Genomic DNA, 27017 nt, shown 5'->3' on the forward strand with positions numbered 1-27017 from the left:
GATGAGGGCAATTCTACTCAACTTCATTCTTGCCTCCTTCTGGCTCACTAAGTCTCCCTTTGTTCATTATATTATTGACTTTGGCAAATTAAGAAAAAGGCTGCTCCAGATGCCTGTCTCTTCTGAAGAAGGTGGGTCACTGGCTCTGGTCTGTAGTCAACTAGAACTGAGCCTAAATCCTAAACTAATATTAGTTTGCTCCAATTACATCATCTACCATCAAAAAGATGAGTTGCCAAGTGTTCACCATCAAATGACTTGCAGTAATCTTTAGTAGCCAATCCATGAAACTCTGTGCAACAGAAAAGGTTTGTATGTACCACAGTGAAAAAGTCACCAAAACATTTCATCATGTGAAGAAAGCAAAGCACAAAACTGTTTAAATAGTATGCAACCATGGGTTAGGAAGAGAACAAAAGAATATATTCAGAATGGGCATGGCAATGAATACTTGTAATCCCAGGACTCTGGGACTCTGAGACAGGAGGACCACAAAATCCAGCTGAGCTTGAGCTACTTAGTAACTTAATAAGAACTTGTCTAAAAGGAAAGACAGAGAGAGACAAAGAGAGACAGACAGACACACAGACACACAGACAGGCAAGGGGAAGATAAAAGAAAGAAAGAAAAAGAAAAGGAAACGAAGGAAGGAAGGAAAGAAGAGAGACAGAAGGGATGGAAGGAAGGAAAGAAGGAAGGAAGGAGAGAAGGAAGGAAGGAGGGAAGGAAGGTTGGGACTGCAGCTTAGTGCAAAGTACTGCAAAAAGAATATATTCACATATGTTATTTGTATATACTTTTTCTATTGTATGCACAAAGAAATACTGAAAGACATTCAAGAAACTGATCCAGTAGTTTACTATGGGGCTTTAGGGAAGTGGTGCGGAATGAGGTAAGAAAGCGATTGTCAGGTGCAAACGTTATATGATTTTGGCTTGGGGATAATTCAATATATTTGAGATTTTTAAAATGTTAAGTTCAAAAGAAATTTGCCATATGTATTTCTTAAGGTAATACTAGTTGATATTGTAAATAAATCACAGAACTCAAAAGATTTGGCATGTTTGTTTCTCAGTTAAACCAAAAGGCTTGACCATTCAGAGACTCCAGCTCCTTTTGAAACAGGTTGTTTGCTATGCATCTTACAGTACTGTGAATCCAGGTGGGAGGGAGGAGGAGGGAGGGTTGGGTCTAGAAGGGATGAGATTATTGTTTTGGTCAGATTTCAGTCACCCTTAGCTGCACAGGAAACCAGCAGTCAGTCTAGTGAACAGGTAACCTGTCACTGAGACTTTTGATGGGTGTTATTTCTTTGTTGAGTAAAGTTATTACCAGACTTACCCTTTGAGCCTACAACACTAACTGTTCTTGTACAAACTGGCCCTCATCTGATTTGGTTTAACACAACACAGACTTGTGCATGTTGATAAGACATGCACATTCACTAATCTCATCCTTTTTCATCAAATTCTTTAGTCTTAGGTTAAAGCCAGATATCAAAAGTTGTGTTATTAGGGACAAATCTTGAGGTTCCACAGAACCGTAGCAATCTAGTTTGTTTACTACAGGATTGTAGGCTGTTGTTCCATTTATGGATCCTAGGAAGTACAAAAAAGAACATTATTTGCTACATAATTTCCCAAAATTAGGCACTCTTAGGACCAATGAGATGTCTAGGATACAGGTGAAATTTACTTAGCAGAATAAGGAAATTCAGAATAAGCAGAATTACTCTGTGTCTCCAGGAGAAAGTCGTGAATCATTTTATAACCTTTCCAGTGCTATTTGATTCTTACATTACATAATTTTTGAGCTATCTTACTATCAAAGGCAAAACACATCATATATGTCTGGGGACGGGCAAATGAATTTTCTGGTGGGGAGACAGCCCTCCTTTTCTGTGCAAAAGCTATATATGGCCCCATCTGAAAATTCATTTCAGTATCCCTGGTCTATCAATGTATCTGTTCTCTGAATTCTCCTCTCAGCAGTGAGTTAAAGTTTTTAGCACACATTTGTTTTTTATGAATATGAAAGCCAATTCATATCTTCTTTTGAATGTATCCAGTAATGCCAGTAATTGCTGAGGATTTGTGCAGCTGGCTCTTGTGAAGTTATCTTTTCTTTCTTTCTTTTTCTTTTTTTTTTTTTTTTTTTTTTGGTTTATTTATGTGTTTTGTTTCCTCTTTAAGTTATACTTATAATCATTGCCCAAAAAGCTGGCGTGTAGTATAGCATAAAAACCAGGCAATGAAGCCATTTTACTATCTTCTGCTTCCATCCCCACCCCAACTGTTCAGGAAGCTCAGCCTTCATAATATCATCAGAAAGCCTGCTCTGCTGACATTTCAAGCTCCCACAGAAAATACTGTGACTCTTCAGAGAAGACCTTATTTGCAAGATTTGTTCAACAAAGAGGTTGGATAAGCATCTTGGATTAAACCTTCAAAGCAGCGGGCTTTTGGTTACATTTTCCCCTGATTAACCTGAGAATACTTTGGAACGCTATTCTTTATCATAATACAGCTTTTTTTTGGAAACCTTCAGTTTTCATGATGAGCACCTCTATAAACACTCTTCTTTGTGCATTTTCTTCTAATTGGCACTCCTTTTATTTTGCACAGAATTCCATATTTAAACTTTATCTGCAAAGGATATTTGGTGTGAAGTATTAAGGAATTAGGCAGTTAATGGAAAATACATTTTCCCTACTGATAACACATCAAAATCTGTTAGTCTATCCATTAATTTCTAGCTGTTTCACCTCCAGGAAGCCCAGAGCTAAATTTGTGACTCGACTTTCACAACTCAGCAGGACCTACCTGTCTGCACTCTAGCATCCTCTAGCCTCAGCCTTGAATCCTAATTCATATTTTACCTGTTCCTGCTTTTACTTATTTATGTTTCAAATATTCTTGCTGTTTTATTGTAAGCATTTTACAAGCCATCTCTATTTCTTCAGGCTAGATGTAAGAAATATATTTGTATAGGTAGATTACATATGCTCTGTTTGTAATCTTATAATAGAAATGCCTGGGAAAAATCAATTGCTTTTATCATTATTCTTTTCCTTTGTATTTCATTCCAAAACAATGAGGCACTTACACTTAGGTATCTTATTTAAATTACTTATGTGCTATGTAAACAACTTAATATACTTCAGAAATTAAAAAAAACAAAGTCACAATAAAATAAACTAGCATCTCGCTTCTTCCTACAGTGACACAATGATGTACATCATTTAAATATATTTTCAGTTTCTATAAATATTTTCTAGCATGTCGTTTTTTATTAGAAAAGTACCTTCTCATCACCCGAATCCCATTACTCTTTTCATACACTTCTCACAGGGTGCAGGCTGCCATTATGCTTGCAGGTTAAGAATGCAATTGGACAGGATTACATCTCAAGGACTGGAGTTGCATCTAAATCACCCTGAGTGCCTAAGGCTCTGCAGATTCCATTAGAGAGGTGAAATGTTCATAAAAAGAATCTAAAGTGCCACCTTGCAAGGGAAAAGAAAATGAGTTGGTATGCTGCATCCCTGCTGCACTGGGGAAAGTTCACTTGATACTATAGTATTTAAAGCACACTGTCAGCTCAATAACATGGAAAAAAGAAAAGAAACAAAAAAGCACATTGGACAGGAAGTCCCAAATCCAGGTTCAAATTCGATTTTTGCAACTCATTAAGGAGTAATTTTCTATAATTATAAAATACAGGAACAATTAACCTTTTAACCGGTTGTGACGATTCAGTGCAAATATGTTTGGCATAGAACTGGGTTATCTCATTACTTCTCCCTTTCCGCTTTGCAGTTAAGGATTAACTCAGTGTAAGCATGGACCCAGGACTTACTGAACCTCTTTCCTCATGACTGACTGCCACAATCTGGCAACCCTCAACAGCCGCAGCTCAGGGTTTTAGATTTTCACTGTGCTGGGGATGTATCTGATCATTTGTGTGGATACAATTTATGTTGTCCTAACTACCTCCAAGGCTTTCATTTATGTGTTTATGCCACATTGAATGCCACTCACTTATGCCAGATTGAATTTTCTAGAGTTGTCTCCCAGCGACTTCTTCCATTTCATGTTATTATGTAAAGTGAAAGTATAGAAAGTCTAGTTTGTGAAAAGATTTGAGAGTTATTTGTTTTTCTTAATATGGACACAAATTGTCATTTTCATTGTTATCACGGAGCTTACTGAAGATTGATAGAAGAGGGGCCTTTTGTAAAGTTAGAAAAGAAAATCAACTTGAAGAGTCCTCCCCAGGAGTATTCTTTGGCAGACTGATTTGGAAAGTGGAATACAAGGAATTTGAAAATTTGAAATGTGATTCTTTGAAAGTATCAAACATCTACTGCAGGCTTTGGGTGATCACCTTTTGCAGATCTTAATATACCTGAAAGTGGAGAAGGATGCTCCCCCTACATGGAAGGCTATTCCTTTTGCAACTAATACTTTAGAGTATAATAATTTGAAAACTTGTCCTGCATGTTGTTACTAGAAGTTAAAAATAAAAATAGGGCTGGGTTCTGTAATGGGAAGAAATCGAAGAAATTCTGATTTAACAAGTCCTGTCTTTGGGTTTCTTGGAATATAATATACCTTTCTAAGGTGGTGGAGCATATAGAATACAATTCTTCACAAACTGATTTGGATGTGAAGTCCCTTTTCTCGCCTTCATGGAACATGATATAGAAGTAGGGCTCATATAAACATGTTTTTGGAAACACTAATCATTTAGCTCCCTACTACCATATACAAATAAATACAAACTTAGCGTTAAAATATGCAGATTTTGTAGGGTCAGGAATCTAGCCACAGCTTAGCATCATCTTCTGCAAGCCATAATCAAGGTGTCAATCCAGGGTGTAACAGCATCTGAATATTTAGTGGGGAAAGGATTCACTCCAAGCTCTCTCAGGTTGTTGGAAGAATTTATTTCTTACAGTTGTAAAAGTAAGACCTGGCTTGCTGTTGAGCGCAGACCATCCTTAGTTCCTGCAAGGCCCTTTAGTCTTTACCATGTGAATATCCTCTCATCAAAGCCTGCACATGGGGAGAGTCTTGTATTGGCGTGTTCAGTTTGCTAAAACAAAGTACCACCACCTGGGTGGTTTATACAACAGGAATTCCAGACACTAGTTAAAGATCAAGGTGGTAGGAGACTTGGTGTCAGGTGAAGGCCCACTTTCTGGTTCATAGATGGCACTTTCAAGCTGTGTCCTCACATGGTAGAAAAGTCAAGGCAGCTGTCCTGAGCCTCTTTTATAAGGAAACAAATCCTAATTCTTTAGGTGCCATGCTCACAATTTAACCACTTTCCAAAGATTTTACTTTCTAATACCATTATCATTGGAGTTAAGATTTCAACCTAGAATTTGGGGAGAGAATAAATATTCAGATCATCAGAAGTTTCTTCACAAGACAGATACCTTTTTGTTTAGTATTTTTGTTACTACATGTGTTCAGTATGCAATGATCTCTTGTGGGTAGATGCTACATGTGCATAACACATTTCAATTCTTTTGTCATGCCCTTCCCCTCCACTCTATCTTGCTTCCCTCCCACCCTTCATTTCTTGGTGCCCTCCCTTTTGCAAAATAACTACCTCTCTATTTTCTATTACTTATCTTTTATTTTGCTCTTTGTGTTTGGAGTTTCTTGTATGAAAGAAACCATGTGATATTTAAGCTTGTGTACCTCATGTAACATCATGGTCTCAGTTGCACCCATTTTCCTACAGACTACCCAAGTTTACCACTCTTTAAGGCACAGTAATATTTGATTGTGTATAAATATTTCTATTTCTTTAATCTTTCACCTGTTGATAAACACAAAGGCCACTTCTAATTGTCCATGAAACAGTGATACCAGCAAGCAGAGTGTAAGTCTGCACTCTTCCCTTTCTCCATTGTCCCCGGGACAGTGGCGGTGCTGATGAGATGAATGTAAGTCCATGCTCTGTGGTTCCTCCATTGCCCCAGGATGGCACTGCCAGCTAAAGAAGACAACCTGAGGTACAGACACCTCCTAGGAAAGCCTGGACATCAGGGACAAGACTATCTAACATCAGAAATCTAAGAGCACCAACACAGGAAACAAAATAAAATAGAAAATCACAAGACACAAAAGGAAATAGCAACCCCAAACACCCAGCCCACCAAGGACAAGTCCAGAAATAAAGAGATACAGGAATTCAGAAACCGATAAATGGAATTGTCTGAAATGATAATAGCAGAAGTAAAAAAAATTCATTCATTCATTAAAACTTTTAAAATGGAAGAGGCCATAAAAAATAATCTCTAAGTTGCAGAAAGAAATGACTACCAAAATAAAAGACATTAAAGCAGATACAGATAAACAAATATAGCAGCTCAGAAAAATGATGGAAACCATATATGCCAAACACAGACAAGAAATGAAACATTGAAATGAATGCAAACAGAAATGCAGATTAGAAATTCCATTTAAAGTATTTGCAGCAGATTAAATAAAGGCAAAAACAGAATATCAGATCCAGAAGACAAAAATGAGACCATTGACCATGAAAATAAGTGTATCTTAAAAATTGCAAGGGACTATGAAAAATCAATCCAACAACCACAGGATGAAGCAAAGAAAAACAACATAAGATTGATTGGAATTAGCAAGAAAGCTGGATACAGCACAAAAACCATCAAAAATCTCTTCATAGTAATAATGGCAGAAAACTTTCTAAATGGATAAAGAACTTGGCATACAAATAAATGAGGTATATAGAATCCCAAATAACTCTGACCAAAATAAATCTACTCCAATGCATACAATAATCAAAATTATAGTTCAGCACAAGAACAAAATATTAAAAGCAGATAGAGAAAAGAAACACATCACCTATAAAGAACCACTACAGTATCACCTAATCAGAATTACTACAGACTTCTCAACACAAACCCTAAAATCCTGGACATTTCAAACTGTAAAGGAAAACAATCTTCAACTCAAATTGATGTATTCCACAAAATTATCTTTCAAAACTGATGGAGAAATAAGTTACTTCCATGCCAAAAAACAACTGAGAAATTTATGACCACCAAACCAGTTTTAGTGAATGCTCTAAAAAACGTAGTAGAAAGAGATAATGAAGAACACAAACATAGGAACATCAGTAGAAAAAAGCCACCAGGCAGGGCAAGCAATTAAACAGAGCAGAAAGACAGGGAATGAACATGAAAAAGAAAAGTCAGTCCATATCAGTTCTAACCATTGATATAATACAAACATGTTTACATAAATGTAGAGAAATTGGAATCATCCCAGACATACTATCTAACCATAGTGCTATGAAACAAAATCAATGACAAAGGAAAACACAAAAACTGCATTAACACATGGAAATTAAACAACATCCTTCTGAATAACCAATGGGTCACAGAAATAATTAAAGATGAAATACAGTTAAATGGTAATACCAATACAACATACCAAAACTTATGGGATGCAATGAAAGCAATCTTACAAAGGAAATTTATAGCAATGAACTCACAAAGCAGGAAAACCGAGCAAGCTCAAATAAACAACCTAATATTGAAACTCAGATTTCTACACAAGGAGGACAAACCAAACTCAAAGCTTGTACAAGAGAAGAAATTATAAAGGTAAGAGCAGAAATTAATGCAATAGAGACTAAGAAAACAATACAAAGAATTAATAAATCAAAAAGTTGGTTATTTGAAAGAATAAATAAAGTTGATAAACTATTAGTTAGCCTCATCAAAATGAGGATAGGAAAAACAGAAATTTAAGTAATTAGGAATAAAAAGGGAAAAATCACAACAGATCCCACAGAAATAAGGAGACTATCAATATTTACTATGAAAAACTATATTCTGATAAGATGGAAAGCAGAAGAAATGGACAGATTCCTAGATACAGTTGAATTGCCAAAACCAAATCAAGAAGATATAAAACTATAAATAAACTGATATGAGTAAATGAAGCTGAAAATGTAGTTAAAAATTTACCAACAAAGAAAAGCCCTGGCCCTGACAGATTCACTACTGACTGCTAAAAGAAATTTAGAGAGGAACTAATGCTGCTAATGCTGAAACTCTTGAAAGAAATTGAAAGGAAAGCAGTACTTTTAAATCATTCCTGATTCCAGAACGGGAAAAGGGCAATTCAAAGTCATTACGCTCATTCCAAAACTGGAGAAGGACCCAACCAAGAAATAAAACTACAGGCCAATCTCCCTAATAAATATTGATGCCAAAATCTTCAATAAGATACTGGCAAACAGAATGCAGCAAATCATTAAGAAGATTATATATCATGACCAAGTAGGATCTATCCCAGAGATGCGGGGATGGTTTAACATACACAAATCAATAAATGCAACACACCATATTAACGTATAAAAGACAAAAATCATGTGATCATCTCAATAGGTGCAAAAAAAGCTTTTGACAAAGTACAACACCATTCATGATAAAAGCCCTACTATTTGAATAGTCTTTACCTCAATCTTATAAAAAGCCATCTACGACAATCAACAGCTGATATTATATTAAATGGTCAAAAACTGAAAGCTTTCCCTCTAAAATCAGAAAGAAGACAAGTCCATTATCACCACTTCTATTCAATATAGTTCTGGAAACATTAGCTAGAGCAATTAGACAAGAGGAAAAATAAAAGAAATGAAGACAGAAAGTAAGAAGTTAAATTATTATTTGCAGATGACATAATATTCTACATAGAATACTCCAAAAAGTCCATCAAAACACTTGTAGATTTAATATCCAAATTCAGTAGTGTAGCAGGATACAAAGTCAACACTCAGAAGTCAATAGCATTCCTGTACAAGCAATAAACTCACAGAGAGAGAAATTAGAGAAAGTATACACGTCACAATAACATCCAAAAAAATGAAATACTTAGGAACCAATATAATGAAGGATGTAAAATATCTGTACAGTGAAAATTATAGAACCCACACAAAGGATACTTAAGAGGGTATTAGAAAATGGAAAGATATCCCTTGCTCTTGGATAAGTATAACCAACATAGTGAAAACTGCCATACTCCCAAAACTGCTATAAGGATTTAATGCAATCCCAATCAAAATATCATTAATGTACCTCATTGATCTAGAGAATACATTCCTAAAATTCATTTGGAACCAGAAAAGACCTAAAATAGAAAAAGCAGTTGTGGGCAACAAACACAAGTCAGGGAGCATCACAATCCCAGACCCGACACTGTACTACGAAGCTACTGTGATAAATAAGTCCTGAGAATCAGTGGAACAGAACAGAAGATGTAGATGCACCACCAAATACACTCAGCCATCTTATCTTTGACAAAGAAGCCAAACAGTTTCACTGGAAAAAGATGGTCTCTTAAATGAATGGCGCTGGAAAAACTAGCTCTCCACATCCTGAAGACTAAAGCTAGATCCATGTTTATCATCGTGAACTAAAGTCAAAATGGATCAAAGGCCTAAATATTAAAATAGAAACACTAAATTTTCTGGAAGAGAAAATAGGCAGAAATCTTGAAGTCAGGAATAGGCAGAGACTTCATGAACAAAACCCAGACTGCAAGGGAAATAGTACAAAGAATCAACAAATGGGGTCTTATCTTACTAAAAAAAATTGCACAACAAAAGAAATCATCAACAAAGTAAAAAGACAATCCATTAACTGGGAAAAAAGTATAGCCAGTTGTCCCACAGACAAAAGCTTAAGATATATAAAACATATAAAAAATTGGAAAAAAATTCAGATTCCCCAAATTCAAAGACTGAATCCAAAAGCAGGCATCTGAGATGAGCATGCACTTGTCAGGTAAAAAAATACAAATGGCAAATAAATGTATGAAAAAATGTTTAGCATCATTGGCCATTCAAGTGACACATATTAAAACAACACTAAGGTCTCATCTCATAAAGAATGGATATCATCAAAAATCAACCAATGACAAATGCTGGAGAGGCTGTGGGGAAAACGGAACGCTTCTTCTCTATTGGTGGGAATGTAATCTGGGGCAACCACTGTGGAAATAAGTGTGGAGATTCCTTAAACAACTAGGATTAAGGATCTCATTTGACCCAGCTATTCCCCTCCTGGGTATCTTCCCAGAAGAATTAAAAACATCATATCACAGTGATATACATGCACCTATGTTTATAACACCACAATTTGTAATAACTAAATCTTGGAAACAACCCAGACGCCCATCAACTAAGGAATGGATAAAAAAGATGTGGTATTTTTATACAACAAAGTACTACTCAGACATAAAAAGGGGTAAACTGGGCACTTTTATAGGTAAAAGTTTATCTTTTTTTCTTTAAAATTAAAAAAGAAAAGAAAAAAGGCCAGTTCCAAGATGCAGCTATGAAGAATTGTGTTACTATAAACGTGAGTATGCATGTATCACTGTAGTACAATGTCTTTAATTCTCTCTGGAAGATACCTAGAAGAAAACAGTCGAATCAAAGGAAATTCCTAGTTATAATTTTTTGAGGAATCTCCATACTGATTTTGTAATGGATCTATTTGTTTACATCCCACCAACAAAGCAGAGGGGTCCTGTTTTCCTCACAGCCTCAGTAGCATTTGTTATTATTTGATTGCCATTCTTTCTGGGTTAAGATGGAATTGCAACATTGTTTTAATTTGTACTTTTCTAAGGGCCAGTGATATTGAACATTTTTTCATATGTTTATTGGCCATTCATATTTCTTTTTCTGGGAAGTGTATGTTCAATTTAGTTACCATTTTTTGATTGGGACTTTTATTTTGAGGGATCAAAGTTTTTGAGGTATTTATATATTCTAGACTTCAGTTATCTATCCAAGGAAGAATAGGCAAAATTTTCTCCCATTCTGTTGGTTGTCTCTTCAGTCTGTTAGGTAGTTTCTTGGCTGTGCAGAAGCTTTGTAGTTTGATATGATTCCATTTGTTGAGTCTCAGTGTAGTTTCTTATCCTATTTGGGTTCTGTTAAGAAAGTCCTTGCTTACACCTATGTCTTTAAGAATTTTGCCTATTATATCTTCCAACAAATTAATAGGTCCTGTTTCAACATTTAGATCTTTGATCCATTTTGATTTTGGTCTGGTACATGGTGAGATATTTGGGACTAGATTCAGTCTTTGTATGCTGACAGCCAGTTTTCCAAGTACCATTTATTATAAAGAGACTGTGTTTCTCCAGTGTACTTTATGGTTCCTTTGTCAAAGATCAGATGGCTGAGTGTACTGGGTTGTTTCTCAATCCTCTGTTCTCTTCCATTGATCTATGTTTCTGTTTCTGTGCTGGTATAATGGTTTTGTATCATTGCAGCTTTGAACTTAACACAAAATCCACAATTGTGAATACCTCCTACTTTGCTCTTGTTACCTTGGATTGTGGCTAATATTGAGTCTTTTGATTCTGAATGAAGTTTTGCATGGTTTTCTCTATATGTGTAGAATGCAGTCAGTGTTTTGAGTTGTATTGGGTTAAATCTGTACATCAGCTTGGGAAGTATGCACCATTTTGACTATATTGATTCTGCCTGTCCAGGAAGAGAGGGTATCTTTCCATTTTCTGATGTCCTTTTCAATCTGTACTGTTCTATAGTTTTCATTGTAGAGTTCTTTCACTTTCTAAGGTAGGTTAATTTCTAAGTATTTAATTTTTCTTGAAGCTATTGTGAATGGTATTGTTTTCCTAATTTCTTTCTTGGTGAGTTGATTATTGGGGTACAAGAACACTATTGATTTTTGTGTATTGATTTGGTATCCTGCCATATTGTTGAATTTTGTTATTAATTCTAGGAATCTTTTTAGTGTAATTGTTTTAATCTTCTATGTAGAGATTCATGTTGTCTTCAAACAACATGTCTTCTCTCTTTCCTATACATATTCCTTTTAGTTCTTTCTCTTGTCTGGTTCTTCTAATGTTTCAAGCACTGCATTGAACAGGAGTGGTGACAGTAGACATCCATGTATTTTTCCTTTATTTACTTATTTATTTTTGAGACAAGGTCTCACTATGCTGTTCAAGCTGGCCTTGAACTTACTTTATAGCTCAGGCTGGTCCCAAACTCCCAACAAACTTCCCGTCTCGGCCTCCAGAGTGCTGGGATTACAAGCATGTGCCACTACACCTGGCCCTTGTTTCTTATTTTAGAAGTAACACTTTCACTTTTCCTTCAATTAATATGTTGACAGTAGATTTGTCGTAATTAGTTCGTAGTAGATTGAGACAATGTCTCCCTATACATACTTTCTTCAGGGTTTATTTTTTATCATGAATTGATACTGGGTTTTGCCAAGTGTTTTAGGCATCTATTGAGATGATTATGTGATTTTTGATTATGAGATGCATTACATTTATAAATTTGTATATGTTGAATCTTCCACATCTTTGGGATGAAGCTTACTTGGTCAAAATGTATGACTTTCTTGATGCTTCGTTACCTTCTGTCTGCCAGTATCTTGAAGATTTTTCCATCTGTGTTCATTAAAGGGATTAACCCACAGTTATCTTTTATAGTTGGGTCTTTTTCTGACTTTGAAATTACGGTAATGCTAGTTTCTAGGAATGACTGTAACAATATTCCTCCCATTTCATTTTCATTGAACAGTTTGGAGAGTATTTGTGTTAGATCTTTTCTGAAGTTCTTGCAGAATTCAGTGGTGAATCCACTGGGACCTGGGCTTAGTTGCTTAAACTTTTATTACATCTTCAGTGTCATTGCCTGTTATTGGACTAGTCAGGGTTTTTAAATATTCTTGGTTCAGTTTTAGTGATTCATAGGAATCAGTTCACTACTTCTGAATTCTCCAGTTTATTGGAGTACAGGTTCTCAAAGCCATTGCTAATGATCTTCTGTACTTTGGCAGTGTTCATTGTGATTTCACCTTTGCATTGATTTGGATTTTTCCCCCTTTTAAAAGACATAATTATATGTCTATCTTGCTTATTCTTTGATAAGCCTCTTTGATTCATTAATTCTTTTTTGTCTCAATTTCTTTAATTTTTGCTCTGATCTTTATAATTTCCTTCCTTGTATTCGCTTTGGATTTACATTGTTCTTGTTTTTCTAAGAACTTGAGGTCCACTAGTAGGTAACCCTAACCCTAACCCTAACCCTCCCTCTCAAGATAATTTTCATGGTGTCCTAACTGGCCCACGAACTGTATGCCAGCACTTGCAATTTCAGCCATCTCTGAAAGCCACATTTGTCAGACCAGGTTTTTCACCTCTGAGAGTGTGGTCCTTGTCCTTCCCAGCCTGAGTTTAAACTCAGGGTCTCAATGTCTCACTTGTATCTTCTCCCAGGCAGTCTCCCATTGAGTCACTCTAAGAGAGTAATACTAATAACCCTGAAGCATGGTTGTTCCGTGGCTCTGTGCTTCCCCAAATTTCACCTGATTAAAGACTCTCTGGCAGTATGATTTGTGCTGCACTGGGTTACTTATCCAACTCTATCCTACCATGAAGGAGTTACCTTTGTAGTAAAACTCCTTTTGTAGTTTTGCTTAGCCATGAGTTTGTCTTTGTGCTGGTGGTACTGATCTGGTCCACTATTTTCCCCTGGATCTGCTGACTCTTCAGGGTTTATATTCCAGGGCATTACCTTGTCCACAATCAGTAAAGTTAATTGGTCAGTGCCTCTGCTGCCCCATGATAAGGGATAAAAACGAAGAGCAGGCTTAGAGTAGGTTGCTGCACTCCATGGGCACAGAGTGGGCTGGGGGTGAAAGTGGCAGGGGTGGGTTTCTTCAGCAGCCCACAGGGCAAGTTTTACCTGCAGTCCACGGGGACAGAGTCTACCCACAGTCCCTATTGGTGAATTCTATCATGGCTCATGGGGTCAGGTTCCATCCATGATCTATAGGAGTGACTGTTTTTCCTACCTTTTGTAACATAATTACATACGTATAGTCATGTTTATCCCTTCATTTTATTATAATCAGTTGGATCATTGCAAGTCATATGTCTTGCTTGTATTCATTGAAGTGTAGATATCAAAAAGTAGGGAGCTTAAGAATGGAAACTAAATTTCTCAGTGCAAATGACTTTGCTACTACCTAGACTAAATGAGCTTAACAAACATTATCATGATTTCCATCGACTCAGAGCTGTGTCCCTAAGATGAAAAACCCATACCCCAGATTCCTTAAGTGCCTGCCTGAGACAGTTCAATACCATTAAAAGAACAGTGGACTCTGTTTCTATGGAGTCTCGTTTCCCCACTGCACTAGCCTAATGAGATTCCCCTTGCCATTTTGAACAAATGGCTGGCTCTCTTTGATGGATGCAGTCTTATCAGTTTGTCCATTTATTTAGAGGATTGGCTATTATTGTGCTTTCAATTATGACTCAGACAACATAGTAAAATTAATTTTCATGAGCATTTGTGGGTGATACATATGTAAAATGGCTTGGTAACATGCCTTTCCAACAACAGACATATTATTTTGTTGCAGCAATGAGGGAAGTGACTAAACAGGGGAGCTCTAAGCTATCGGGTTCTATAATATAAACTGTGAACATCACGAGCTGAGGTCCCCTTTGACATTTCGTCTGTTCAATGAATTGCAGAAATATGCAAAACTTTATAAGCCAGAGAACTATATCTTCCCTGAATTTAGAATATTTTAAATCTGTGTCTAGTTTTTCCACTCTCAAAATTTTTAAAAATATATGATTCATTATTTTGTCCATTTAAATAATTAGAAGGCTACAGATTTTATGAAGGTGTTTTTTTTCTTTTTGTTTGTTTTGTTTTGTTTGTGAGACAAGGTCTTGCTATATAGTTCAGACTGGCCTTGAACTCACTGTGTATCCCAGGCTGGTCTTGAACTTGCAGCGAAGCAACCTTCCTGCCTCGCCTTATTCAGTGCTGGCCTGACTATGCAGGGGCTTTAAATTAACAATCATTTATTTAGTTTTGTATTATCTTCAATATTCTGAACTATTTTATTTGTGCTGTCATAATATCATTATGCAGCATCATTGGAAATATGATTTTGGGGCTTAGTAGTATTCTGAATCTACAGTATCACTAAAATAAAAGTAAGTTCTAGGTAGATTTTTGCAGCCTATTTTATATTTAATTTTTTCCCCATGAGATTTTGGTCTAATTTTCAAAGAAATTCTTTCTTCGCATATGGAAGCCTTCTTTAAGTTTTTCAGTCCATTGGTGGTTTGTTTCTAGATTCTTTACCTTAACATTGTCTGGCTGTATGAAGACATTTCAGATCTTGCTCTCTGCATTTGTTCTTGGGTCTGGGCCTCAGCCCTGTACTCTGGCCACCTTCACACTCAGCCGCCTTTGCCTCTGCACACTGCCCTGTTCTTGTCACATCCGACTCCACTGCTAGGCAGAGTCTCTCTGAGCACATGGCTCATATGATTGACTTTCACTTTCTTTTCTTACTAGTTCATAATATTTCTTAAGCTCATTCAACAGTAAAGTATTTTAATAAGATGATAGATAAGAAAGGTAGCCAGAAGATTGGAATTTTTCTAAGAGAAAGACGTTATTCTGTGTCTGGTATATAGCAAACACCATCCTGTCCACTGTTTCTTTAATTCTCAGGTGGCAGATAATGTTTTGTGATATTAGACTGAGGAAAATGTCTCCTGCCACTGACCCATCAGTAAGGCCTCCTGCCATGACGTCCACAGCCTATCACTCACCACCATTCCTGATGGGTTTGGGGGAATGGTAATAAAAGAATTAGAATTAGTTGAAGTCCCTGGAGTTAGAGGATTGGGAGCTTGTTATGGATAATGTAGAATCATTTCATGCAATAATTAGAAAAGCAGGTTTCAGAGCAGGAGGGAAGAAAATAAGTCTTAGGTAAAATAATGTTTTTCCAAATTTATGTCTAGTGAAAAGAGATAGTTAATTATATTCAATTGACTCTTACAGATTCATTAATGAATACGTTGTTTCTACTTTTAGACAAAAGTTCCCAGAGATCACATTTTAATTATATCTTAATTTAAAAGCAAATAAATAGCTGACGTTCTGCAGGATGAACCTGAGGTTTGTTAGGCTGTCTTGTCTTTATTTAGGATTTAACAAGTTCAAGAGAACTTTCACTCCTTATAGTCTATATCTGACTAAGACCTGGCACAATCTTCTGAATTTTTTTTTTCATGTATGGGTAATTGAACTCGAGGCCTTGTGTATGCTGGGCAGGTGCTGTGCCACTGAGCTATATCCCCAGTCCCTTAAACTTATATTTAAAAATTGGGGCTTATTTTTATTTCAAAAATATTGATCTGATGGTTCTACTCCAAGATCCAGCTAAATTGCAGGGAACAAAAACTGAAATAGAAGTGACAGAGAAAAGCAGAGTCAAATTTTGAAACTCATGGAAGAGATGATGAGTGGTAACTGACAGGTAACTAGAAAAAGATGAGACAGGAGACTAGGGCATGGCAGACTGGCTGGAGAAATGGACATGGCCTCACTTACAAAATCTCAGGACACATGTGCAGAAGATGTGTCCCCAAAGCCCTGCACGTGGACTTCTCGCATGAACCTGAACAGTCTTGAATCAGACAGCCTACACCTGACACCAGCCTGAGGGCTGGGTGGTGTACCAACAGTTGCCGCTGTGCTCTGGGCTGCTGTGTTCTTTCAAGTAGTCCATACTCATGCTGAGGGACGCATACCTTTTCCTACTTTTATTTGGCCATACTTGCTCTTCAGAACACTTTTATTTTCCTACCTTTAGTAAATGTAAAAAGCTTTGCTGTCTTTTGTGCTTGTCTGAATCAATTCTTTGTTCAGGACAGAAAGGACCTATAAACCACCTCTAGACAGAGACTCCAGCATCCCAAAACCTGGTAACACAGGCACCTGTAGAAGGAAATGAAGATCAGACAACTGTGCAACATGAGGAAGGAACATCCAGGTCCCCCTTTCTATCTGCACCCTCCAGTGATGGTCTCTTCAGCTAATGGAAGTACACCAGACAGACTCCAGACTAGAGAGTAACAGTTTCTCTCTGGTCTGGAGAGGGTGGAGGAAGACTCCCAACTGAGGAAAGGGAGGCTGAGTGAGGGTGTACACATGGAAACATGAGACCCCTGAGCTCCATTTCAGTCCTGGATCCTTGTTACTGTTTATATGTAGATGTAAACCCCCAAATGCTCATGCACTCAGGGGCAGGTGTTTCTATAGGTGACTGAACTGTTGGGGGAAGGAGGGGAAGCCATGGCTGGCTTTCTTAGGAGGTGAGGCCTGATCAGGAGAGGCAGGTCACTGGAGGCCTGACCTAGAAGGGTGTGTCCTCTCCCAGTGCCTCTCTTCTCTCCACTTCTTGGCCACCATAATGTGAGCAGCTTTCCCCTGCCAGACCCTTCCACCATGTGGTTTCAGGGATTGAGTCTGCTGGACTAAAACTTTAAAATTATACAGCAAAATAAAACTCTCCTTTTTTAACTTGTTGTGGTTGGGTATTTGTTTATTGTTAGAAAAGTGACTAAGCCAATGGCTCCCTAACATAGTATACTTTCCTGAGGCACTCAGCTTCAGGAAGGAGATTGTAGCATTTTTCCTGGAAGACCTGACTAGTCTCCCAGAGAGAAGCTCACCAGCATTCTTGCTGCCCCACATAAATAGTGCTGTGTATGAATCGGCAACCGGAGGTTTGCATATGTTCTCTAACATGAAATGAGAGGAACTGGGCAAATATTTGGGGAAACAAAAGGGAACTGACAATGCTAAGTGCTGCTTTGGAGCTATTGATGAGGAAATACGAATTAAATAAAGCAATACAGAAAAAGACAAAGCTCAAAGTTTCCTTAGAGAAACTGGAGACTCAAGACATAAACTTCATAAAAAAAAAAAGCCTCAAATGCATGAAGGTAGATATATAAATTTAATAAGAGGATGCTTCTAGTTCTAGAGAGCAAGGCCTACAAGATATTTCATCAGACAGAAAAATGTAGGTGAAAGACAACTATGAACATTAAGGACTTTCAAAAAACCCAGTAGAAAAGTAGACAAAAAATTCTAACACTTCCACAGACATTATGTATAGGTGGCATATGGACACACGAAGAAATGGTCAATATCATTAGTCTTTTTTTTTTTTTTTTTTGTACTGGGAATCAAACTTAGGACCTTGCACTTGCCTGGCAGACATTGTGCTGCTGAGTTATAGTCCTGGCAACATCATTAGCCTTTAGGGAATTGCAAATTAAAACCACAATGAGATAACTATAACACCACATACCCATTTGAATGGCTAAAGACAAAATAAAGCCAAGCAAAGTCCTGGCAGCATCAAATGTTACTAAGGACTTGGAAATGCAGAACCATTGTAACCATGATAAATGGTTGGTGAGAAGGTAAAATGTTACAGCCATTTCAGCAAATACTCTGGCGGTGCCTTACAAAGTTACACATATACTTACCACATAACATTACGATACCACTGTTGGACACACACACGAGAGAAATTAAAACTTTGTCCTTACAAAGATTTTCACATAACCAGGCTGGGGATTTAGCTCAGTAGCTTAAGTGCCTGCTCGGCAAGTGCAAGGTCATGAGTGATCTCAGGTACCAAAAAAAGAAAAACCTTATATAAATGTTTATGGTAGCTTTATTCATAAAAAGCAGAAACCACTCAAATGTCTTTTGGCTGTTGAGTGGATAAATATTGCTGAGTAATATCCTATTACTGAGTAATATTCCATTCAGTAGAAGGAATGAATGCTTGGTATGTCTAATGTGAGTGGTTTACTTTTAAGTGACAAGAATCTCACTCAAAAGGCTACATACCTATGATTCTATTTACAGCACAGTCTGAAAACATGAAATGCAGCAGGTTAGTGATTCTAGTGGCTGAGGGTGGAGGGGGGATGGAGAGGCACTGACATCTACAGAAGGCCACCAAGGAATTGGGGGGCATCAGGGACGTGTTCTCTACCCTGTTTCTGATAGTGCTGTGTAACAGTGTCTTCTCAGCCTTTTGACTGAGATCCAGTGTTTAAATAAAATCTCTATCACCATTCACGCAGCTCCTCCAACATCTAAGCAGAAAAGTCGGGAATCTCTGTTTCACACACTTGACAGAGCTGAAGTCTTGCTATGCAAACCTGACCATGTTATGTCCCCATTAATATTCTTCACAGGTTCCTCACTGCCTGCAGCCTGATTCCGCAATGCGACTGCACAGCAGAGTCACCTGGACACTTCTCTGGGTGCTGATATTCAACCTCCCTCCAGAGATTCGGATTTAATTGACCAAAGGATGGAGGTTATCAGTGTTTCAAAAAGATGTCTGTGATTTTATTTTTTAAGGCTTAATTTTTTAAACAGCAAGACATAATTAAATATATCATATAGTTCACCCATTTAAGTATATGATTCATTGATTTGGGGTGAATTCTCTTATTAAATTTTAAATTCTAGTGAATATATACAAAATAAAATTTTTTGCCCTAATCATTTTGTGTATAAAGTTCAGTGGCATTGATTACACTCACAGTATTGTACGGCCATCACAGTTATTGGCTCAGCCCCATATGCTGTTAATACTGTGTATCCAGGGGTCAAAGCAGATCGAAAGCCCTGCGAAAGAAAATCTCATTTTTTCCTCTCAGACTCTGCTCCTAGGACTTTCTGCCCTGCATGTTCTTGGATCCAGACACACTGAATCAACTTTAATCTCTGAAAACTCTTCATTCTTGCCTTTGCCATTTTGTCTCTTCGAAACATTACTCAGCTACTTCTGATAAAGTGCCATGCTTCCAAAACCAGACTCACTATGGAGTGTTTAACTCACCTGCTTGCTTGTTAGATTGCTTCTCTTGGGTTCTGTAGCCCCACTTATAGTCCCCTATGGGGCATATATGCATGGCACGTTTCTCTCTCTGTATCAGTCTCTGCCCCAGACTAAGACCATATGAGAATGAAGACAGCACACCACACAACCTATGAGGCTCAGCAGAGGCTGCCTGATGAATGAATCAGTCATCAAATATCTAAGTGTAAAGATCACTTGAGATGTTATAACTAGGGGAGCAGGAACACACCCAGACAGTGATTTAGTCTACAACATGGCGTAGTCAGAAAAATGTACTAGTGAAAGAGCTGCAGTTGGCAGATTCTGGTACAGGGTAGATATTATGTATGCATATCTGAGATTTTGATCAAGACTCTCACTGCCACACTACTCATTCACTCTGGATTCTGAACCAGTTGAAATGAACACTGAAAAACCAAATGGAAATTTAAAATATCATACCAGCCTATTGCTGGTAAAGTGGGACTGTACTTGACAAAGAGCTCTCATTATTTTGTCACTAAAATGCATTTATTTATTTCACCTGAGTTCAGACATGAGGTTGTCACATGACACGGGAGTGAAGTAAGGGATGTTAAACATTTGTAGTAACCAAAGGCCACAACTACTATGGATACAGCTAGCAAATGCCAAAAACAAGGTGGGAACTGTATCCTCAGTTGTTCTCCAACAGGATAGGACTTCAGAGGTATGTAATAAAATTCTTGTTTTGTGGACCAAGGCAGGAATATTCAGTAAAGAAGAGTACACTCTTCATCAAATTATGCTGGGGAATCTGAGTATCTACATGAAAGAGAATGAAGCTGGCTTTTTACCTTATACCATAAATAGCTCAGAATGAATGAAATAGCTAAATGTAAGCACTGAAAGGATAATGGGTATGACACTAAATACACAGGCAATAAAAGAAAAAAGAGGCAAATGGAACTACATCAAATTTAAGACATTTTTGTACAGCTAATGAAATACTTAAGGATGAGAAAAAATATTTGCAAACCATATATCTGATGGGATGTCCATACCTTGAATATATAGAGAACTCCTATAGCTTCTCAAAAACAACAACAAAAATAGAGTCATGCCACATAACAATGTTTTGGTCAATGCAACCCAACATTTACAGTGTGGTCCCACAAAATCATACTGTTTAGTGTTTGTGTAAGTATATTCAGTGATGTGTTCACAATCAAACTGGCTCAGGATGTATTTTTCAGGATGTATCACTGGCAAGCCATGTATGGTTGCAAGCCTACGAAAAAATGGGGGAAAGATTTGAATGAGAATAGCTAAAGGTACATGAAAAGATCTTCAACTTTCCTAATCAGTTACAAATACATATGAAAACCACACCTGTTAGCTACTATCCAAAAAACAGAAACTAACAAATGCTGATTATCAAAAGGTGTAGAGAAATTGAAACTTTTATAAACAAGTGGGGGGAATGCAAAACGGTGAAACTTCTGTGGAAAACAGAAAGAAAATGCACCAAAAAGTTGAAAGCAGAATTACTATAAGATCTAGCAATGCTATTTCTAGGTAATCAACTAGAATAATTGAAAATAGAACCTGGAAGACACATTGGCACACTTGTGCTCATGAAAACATAAAGGTAGAAGCAAACTAAATGTCTACTGATAAATGCACACAGAAAATGTGCCATGAGTACAGGGCAATATTTATTCAGCCTTATAAAACAAAGGAATTGTCTCTTACACTATAAAGTGAATGAAACAAGAAAATTATGCTAGGTGAAATAAACAGTTCACAAAAAGATAAAACTTGGGGCTGGGGACTTAGCTCAGCGGCATAAGCACCTGCCTTGCAAGGAGGCGGTCGTGAGTTTGATCCCCAGTACCGATAAAAATGAAAAAGACAAAAAAAAAAGATAAAACTTGCATACATTTATATGAAGTATAATTTACAATAACCAAAACAGAAGGTAAATGTGGTCCAGGAACTGGGGGAAGCAGAAAACTACATTTTGTTAAATGAATAATCTCAGTTTTGTAAGACAAAAAAGCTCTGGAGAGCTATTTCCAGCTATATGCACAACTAAAACTCTGCAGTCACTAAACACAATTCTACTTTCCCTTTCTCTTTCCTGAATCTCCAGAAAGCCATTTTACTTTCTATTTCTAAGAGTACAGAGGACTATATGATATACTTTTAAAAGGTGGTGACAATAAATTTTATGTTGTTTTTCTTTTACCAGAATAGAAAAGAAAAATATGTATCTTTGTATGCTCTACAAAATAAGCATCATCTCTAGTTCATGGCCTAGAAAACTAAGACTCAAGTAAGTTATATCATTAGCCTAAAATAACACAAGCATTGTTGAAGTTAGGATTAGTGCTCTTAAGAGTTATGTTTAAAGTGCTTCTGGGTAGAGGGAAAAGATATCAAGACAACTTTCTCACAACTAATAAGGAAGCTACCAGAGGTATAGTTCACACTGGTTGCAGTTCAGTATTGCCTCCTGCTGGGCACAAGCCAAGACTACTTTACCTTCCTCAGCCTCCTCATACTTAGGCTGGAACCGTGTGATTCATTTCTAGCCACTAGGGCATCTCTTGGGACAACTGGCATAAGTGCCGCAAGCCCAGGAGCAAAAGAAAGCCCTACCACCAGAAGCGGAAATATGAGTTGGGCCGCCCTGCTGCCAACACCAAGATTGGCCCCCGCCTAATACACACAGTCGGAGTTTGAGGAGGCAATAGGAAGTACCGAGCTCTGAGGCTGGATGTGGGAAACATCCCCTGGGGCTCTGAGTGTTGTACTCGGACAGTGCATCCAATAATGAGCTGGTCCGCAACAGACCCTGGTGAAGAACTGCATTGTGTTCATTGACAGCACACCATACTGACAGTGGTACGAATCACACCATGCACTGCCCCTGGGCCGCAAGAAGGGGGCCAAGCTGACTCCTGAGGAGGAAGAGATTTTAAACAAAAAAACATCAAAGAAGATTCAAAAGAAGTACAATGAAAGGAAAAAGAACACCAAAATCAGCAGTCGTCTGGAGGAACAGTTCCAGCAGGGCAAGCTTCTTGCCTGCGTTGCATCAAGACCAGGCCAGTGTGGCAGAGCAGATGGCTATGTGCTAGAGGGCAAGGAGCTGGAGTTCTATCTGAGGAAAATCAAGGGCCGGAAAGGCAAATAAGCCTTCCCCCCTAGCTTAGTTCATGTAATAAAGGTGTTTATTATTCTAAAAAAAAGAAAGAAATGTGAATGGAAATGATGCAGCCAGTAAAGTCAAAAGCAAGGAAGTCTGAGTGGATTGTCTGTTGTCTCCATTTCTCCCTCCTTGCTTGCCACTCATTTTTGCAAAGGACAACTGTTGTAGTCAGTATTTATAAGGATAACAAGACAATACAAGGTACATAATTTATAGTACTATTTATACTGGTCACCTAAGGAGTCAAATAAAAAGGAAGTGCAGGATATCTGTCCACACACTAAAGATCTAGAGAATCCAGTTGAGGGCCTGGATCCCATGACAATAACCTGTATGAGTCCAGCTAAAAATCTAAATAAAGCCCATGACAATGTCTCTGATGAGTCCAACTGGAGGCCTAGAACACATGACAATGACTCAGGCAAATCTATTTCATGGATCTGTGGTGTGAAGGCCTAAAGGTCAACAGTGGAAGCTAGAAGGCCTGTGACACCAGGTTGAAGGATCTGTACCAGTAGGTTGAGGGTTCTGCACTGGAACCCAGAAATGATGCTCAAAATAAGGACCAGGGCTTCCCTGAAAAGAACCACACCAGCCTCACTGACAACAAGGTCCCAAGCTCTTTTGATGATGAGAACAGCCAAGTTCATACCAGGAAGCCAGCATGACAAGCTTCTCTGGGAGACTGAACAGCACATATCTTCCCCTCCAGAGCCAGGAAGCAACACTCAGTATAAGGCCCAGAGCTCCCCAAAAGTGAACCACAGTTACTCTCCAAGCAAGGTCCAGAGCTCCTTTGATGATAACAGCCAAGTTCATATCAGGGGAGGCAGCATGACAGCTCCAAAAGAACCATCAGCTCCAAACAGCAATATTTAGGAGAATCCACGTATTACTCTTCCTCTCCAGGTCTTTTTATGCTGGCAACTTTCTTGAGATGGGCCATCTACACTCAGCACCACACTGATTCAGTTCAGCTGGTGTTTAAGTTGACTATCAATTTTCAATCCACCAGAGACACAAATGGAGCTGCAATATGAACATATGAATTCCTGAGCCAGTTCTCTAGATTCTGCCCCAAACAGACATCTGACCTATGTGAGACAGTACTGAGTGTGAGAAGTAAATTCTTGCTGGTTTAAGCCACTGAGATTTCCAGGACAGTTTCACAGCATATTGTAGCCCAGCTTAACTACTACACTCAAAGAATTCACTCACTGTAGCCATTAGCTATTTTCTTGCAATATGCTGAAAGGAGATACTGGGTTTGAAAGGGAGAAAGAGCTTGGTTTTAGGGGTGTGTAGGAAAGATGCAGCTGAGTGAAAGAAAGGTCTTGAGCAGAAATCATTTCCCAGGAAAGTAGACCTGAAGTGGGATGAGAGAAGAAGAAACCCCCATAGATGTCATTGGGGACCTGGAAGTCAAGCAGGTCACTGACATATTTCATAAAACTATTCCTGACTTTCAGAATTAGATACAATTAAATATAAATCCCAAATCCACACATGGCATAGTCTTAAAGATAAATAAATAAATAAATAAATAAATCTCTAGAAGAGAGAATTGCTACACTGAACAGATGTTCTATTTAATTTTTACTAACAAGATAACATTTTTGAAGGCATGGCTAAATGTACCATTTTTGTCCCTTGTTAGTATAATCAGATATTACAGTTCAGCAATGCTCTGGAGGTTAAAGTGTGTTCTTTACGATTTGCAACTCTGACTAGTTCTATTTTTCTGCCTAAGGTACAAAAATGCATGAACTCAGAGTCTATGTAATTTCTGCTTTTAATACCATTACCATTATAAAATCAAAACAAATATCCTCTTTTAAATGTCACTAAAAATGTAGTCTTAAGTATATGAGGCAGAATATACTGTCACCAATTTTCCAGTAACATATTAACCTACCGATTGTCACACATCATTGAAGCATAAAAATATGCATCTGTTGCACTTACATATACATTTATGGTACATGTATATTAAATATGTTTAATCACAAATGAAAATTTACTTCTGGTCAAATCCAGGGCCTTACATGATCAAACCTAGGGTCTTACACATACTAGGCACTGTTTTATTATTGGGCTGTTCTCCAGTCCACAAGTGAGTTGTTGACAGCAGAAAAACATACATGTTGAATAGCGCAGAAATGGAATCTACTTTATGAAAACTTGGCAGAAAGGAAAGTACTAAGATGGCAGAATGGTAGGCAACAGAGAAAGAGCATCTCTGATAGTAACCATCCAGACACTGGAGTATAGCAACATGAGGAAGACAAGAAGTTGAAGTGGGTCCTCTGGACCCAGTAAGGATCTGAAACAATGAATTGAAGCCTAAAGAAAGAGTGAAATGAGGAACTTCAAAAATGAAGAAGGTAGTTGGTGGTGCCTTTTCTCTGAGACAGACTCACTGAGAAAGAGAAGCAATTCAAACCTGTGGACACACAGTGATTGTTGGTGACCATAAAGGCCTCCATGGAGAGATGTAGCAGTTGAGGGACCAGTGGATGCAAAGAACTGCACTAGCTGGCAGTGAGTGCTGAGGGCTCAGTTGTCCTATACAAGAGAGAGATTGGCCAGGAAGCATCTTGAAGAGGGGCCCACTCAGCTCAGAATTTACAGGTTCCATCTAGCAGCTCCCAGCTGGGCTCAGGCCTATAAAAGGTATGTTGATGGGTACAAGCTGAATGAGTCTGGTCTTGGCCAGACACTGTGGACTCGCTGAGTTTATCCACTACTGTATCAAAAAGATAATTCTGGCTTGCTGGGATAAATCAACATAGATCTGGACTCCATCTCCATGCGTTGTCTACCAATGATAGCAGAGACATACTTGGAAGTGAATATTTTCTTTCTTTCATTTCTTTTTTACTCTCTTGGGTTTTTTGTTGTGGTGGTGGTTTTATTTTTATTTCTCCTTCGTTGTTTGCTCTTGTTTTTATATGAGTGAGAACATGGTTTGTAGCTTCTTTGTAGTTCTGGTTCTGTTCTTTTTATTTTCTCCTCCTACACTCTTTCCTTCCAGTCTTATGCACCAGTTAACCAAAGTTAGCATGAACCCACTCTGTCCTCAAACTTTACTACCAATCTCTTCCTCATTTTCAACTTCTCAATTTTCTCTCTAACCCATTTTAAATTTTAACCCCTGTTATGGATTAAAAACTGGTGGTCCATTTAACACCAGTTGAATTAAATCAGCATGGTCCTGAGTATAGATGGGCCACCTTAGGAAAGTTGCCAGCATAAATAGACATGGAGAAGAAGAACTGGACAATGGAAGTTTTCCTAAATGTTGCAGTTTCAATCCACTAGTTCTCCTGGATGAGCTTGTCATGGCTAGCTTCCCTGATGTGAATTCTGCCATTATCATGGGAAGATCATGGGACCTTGTCACTGAGAGTCACTGTGGTTCAATTTAGGAGAGTTTTACTCCTTACATCAAGCATCACTTCCTGGCTCTGGAGGAGAAGATGTCTGCTGTTTAATCTCCACGAGAAGCTTGTCATGCTCACTTTCTGGCATGCATTTGACTGTACACATTATTGCAGGAGCTCGGGACCTCCTTGACACTGAGGATGGCTGTGGTACTTATCAGGACAGCCCTGGTCCTTACTTTGCATATGACTTCTTGGCTCTAGTGTAGAACCCACAACCTACTGGCACAGCTCCTTCATCCTGCTAGCATAGAATTTCTAGCTTCCATTGCTGACCTTTGGGCCTTCCCAGTGCAGATCCATAAAACAAACTGATGTGAGTCCTTCTCAATGGCTCTAGACATCCAGCTGGACTCATGGAAGGCATTGTCATGGGCTCTAGGTCTTCACTTGGACTCATGCAGGACATTACTGTGGAATCCAGCTAACCATTCTGTGTCTTCAGTGTTGTGAATAGATTTCCTGCACTTTCTGGTGTTTAACTCTGGGTGAGCATCATAAAATAATATTATAAATTCTGTGTCCTGATTGTAATTGTTCTCTCACAACCCCTGACTATAACCTCTAGGGCAAAACT

The 27017-nt window shown here is 38.0% G+C and overlaps 1 protein-coding gene and 1 pseudogene across 3 annotated transcripts in view; one reads left to right on the forward strand and one right to left on the reverse strand.

The window, feature by feature from the left end:
* LOC100727421 (small ribosomal subunit protein eS8-like) overlaps positions 1 to 23031 on the forward strand; it is a 39668-nt pseudogene extending 16637 nt beyond the window's left edge.
* The window catches only part of Phf14 (PHD finger protein 14), a 284212-nt gene that overhangs the window by 53226 nt on the left and 203969 nt on the right, over positions 1 to 27017 (reverse strand). The gene's annotated exons all lie outside the window — the stretch shown is intronic.

This window comes from Cavia porcellus, unplaced genomic scaffold (genome assembly GCF_034190915.1).
Source record: "Cavia porcellus strain 051 isolate PalLab524CR breed Dunkin Hartley unplaced genomic scaffold, mCavPor4.1 scaffold_2, whole genome shotgun sequence".
Taxonomy (NCBI): domain Eukaryota; kingdom Metazoa; phylum Chordata; class Mammalia; order Rodentia; family Caviidae; genus Cavia; species Cavia porcellus.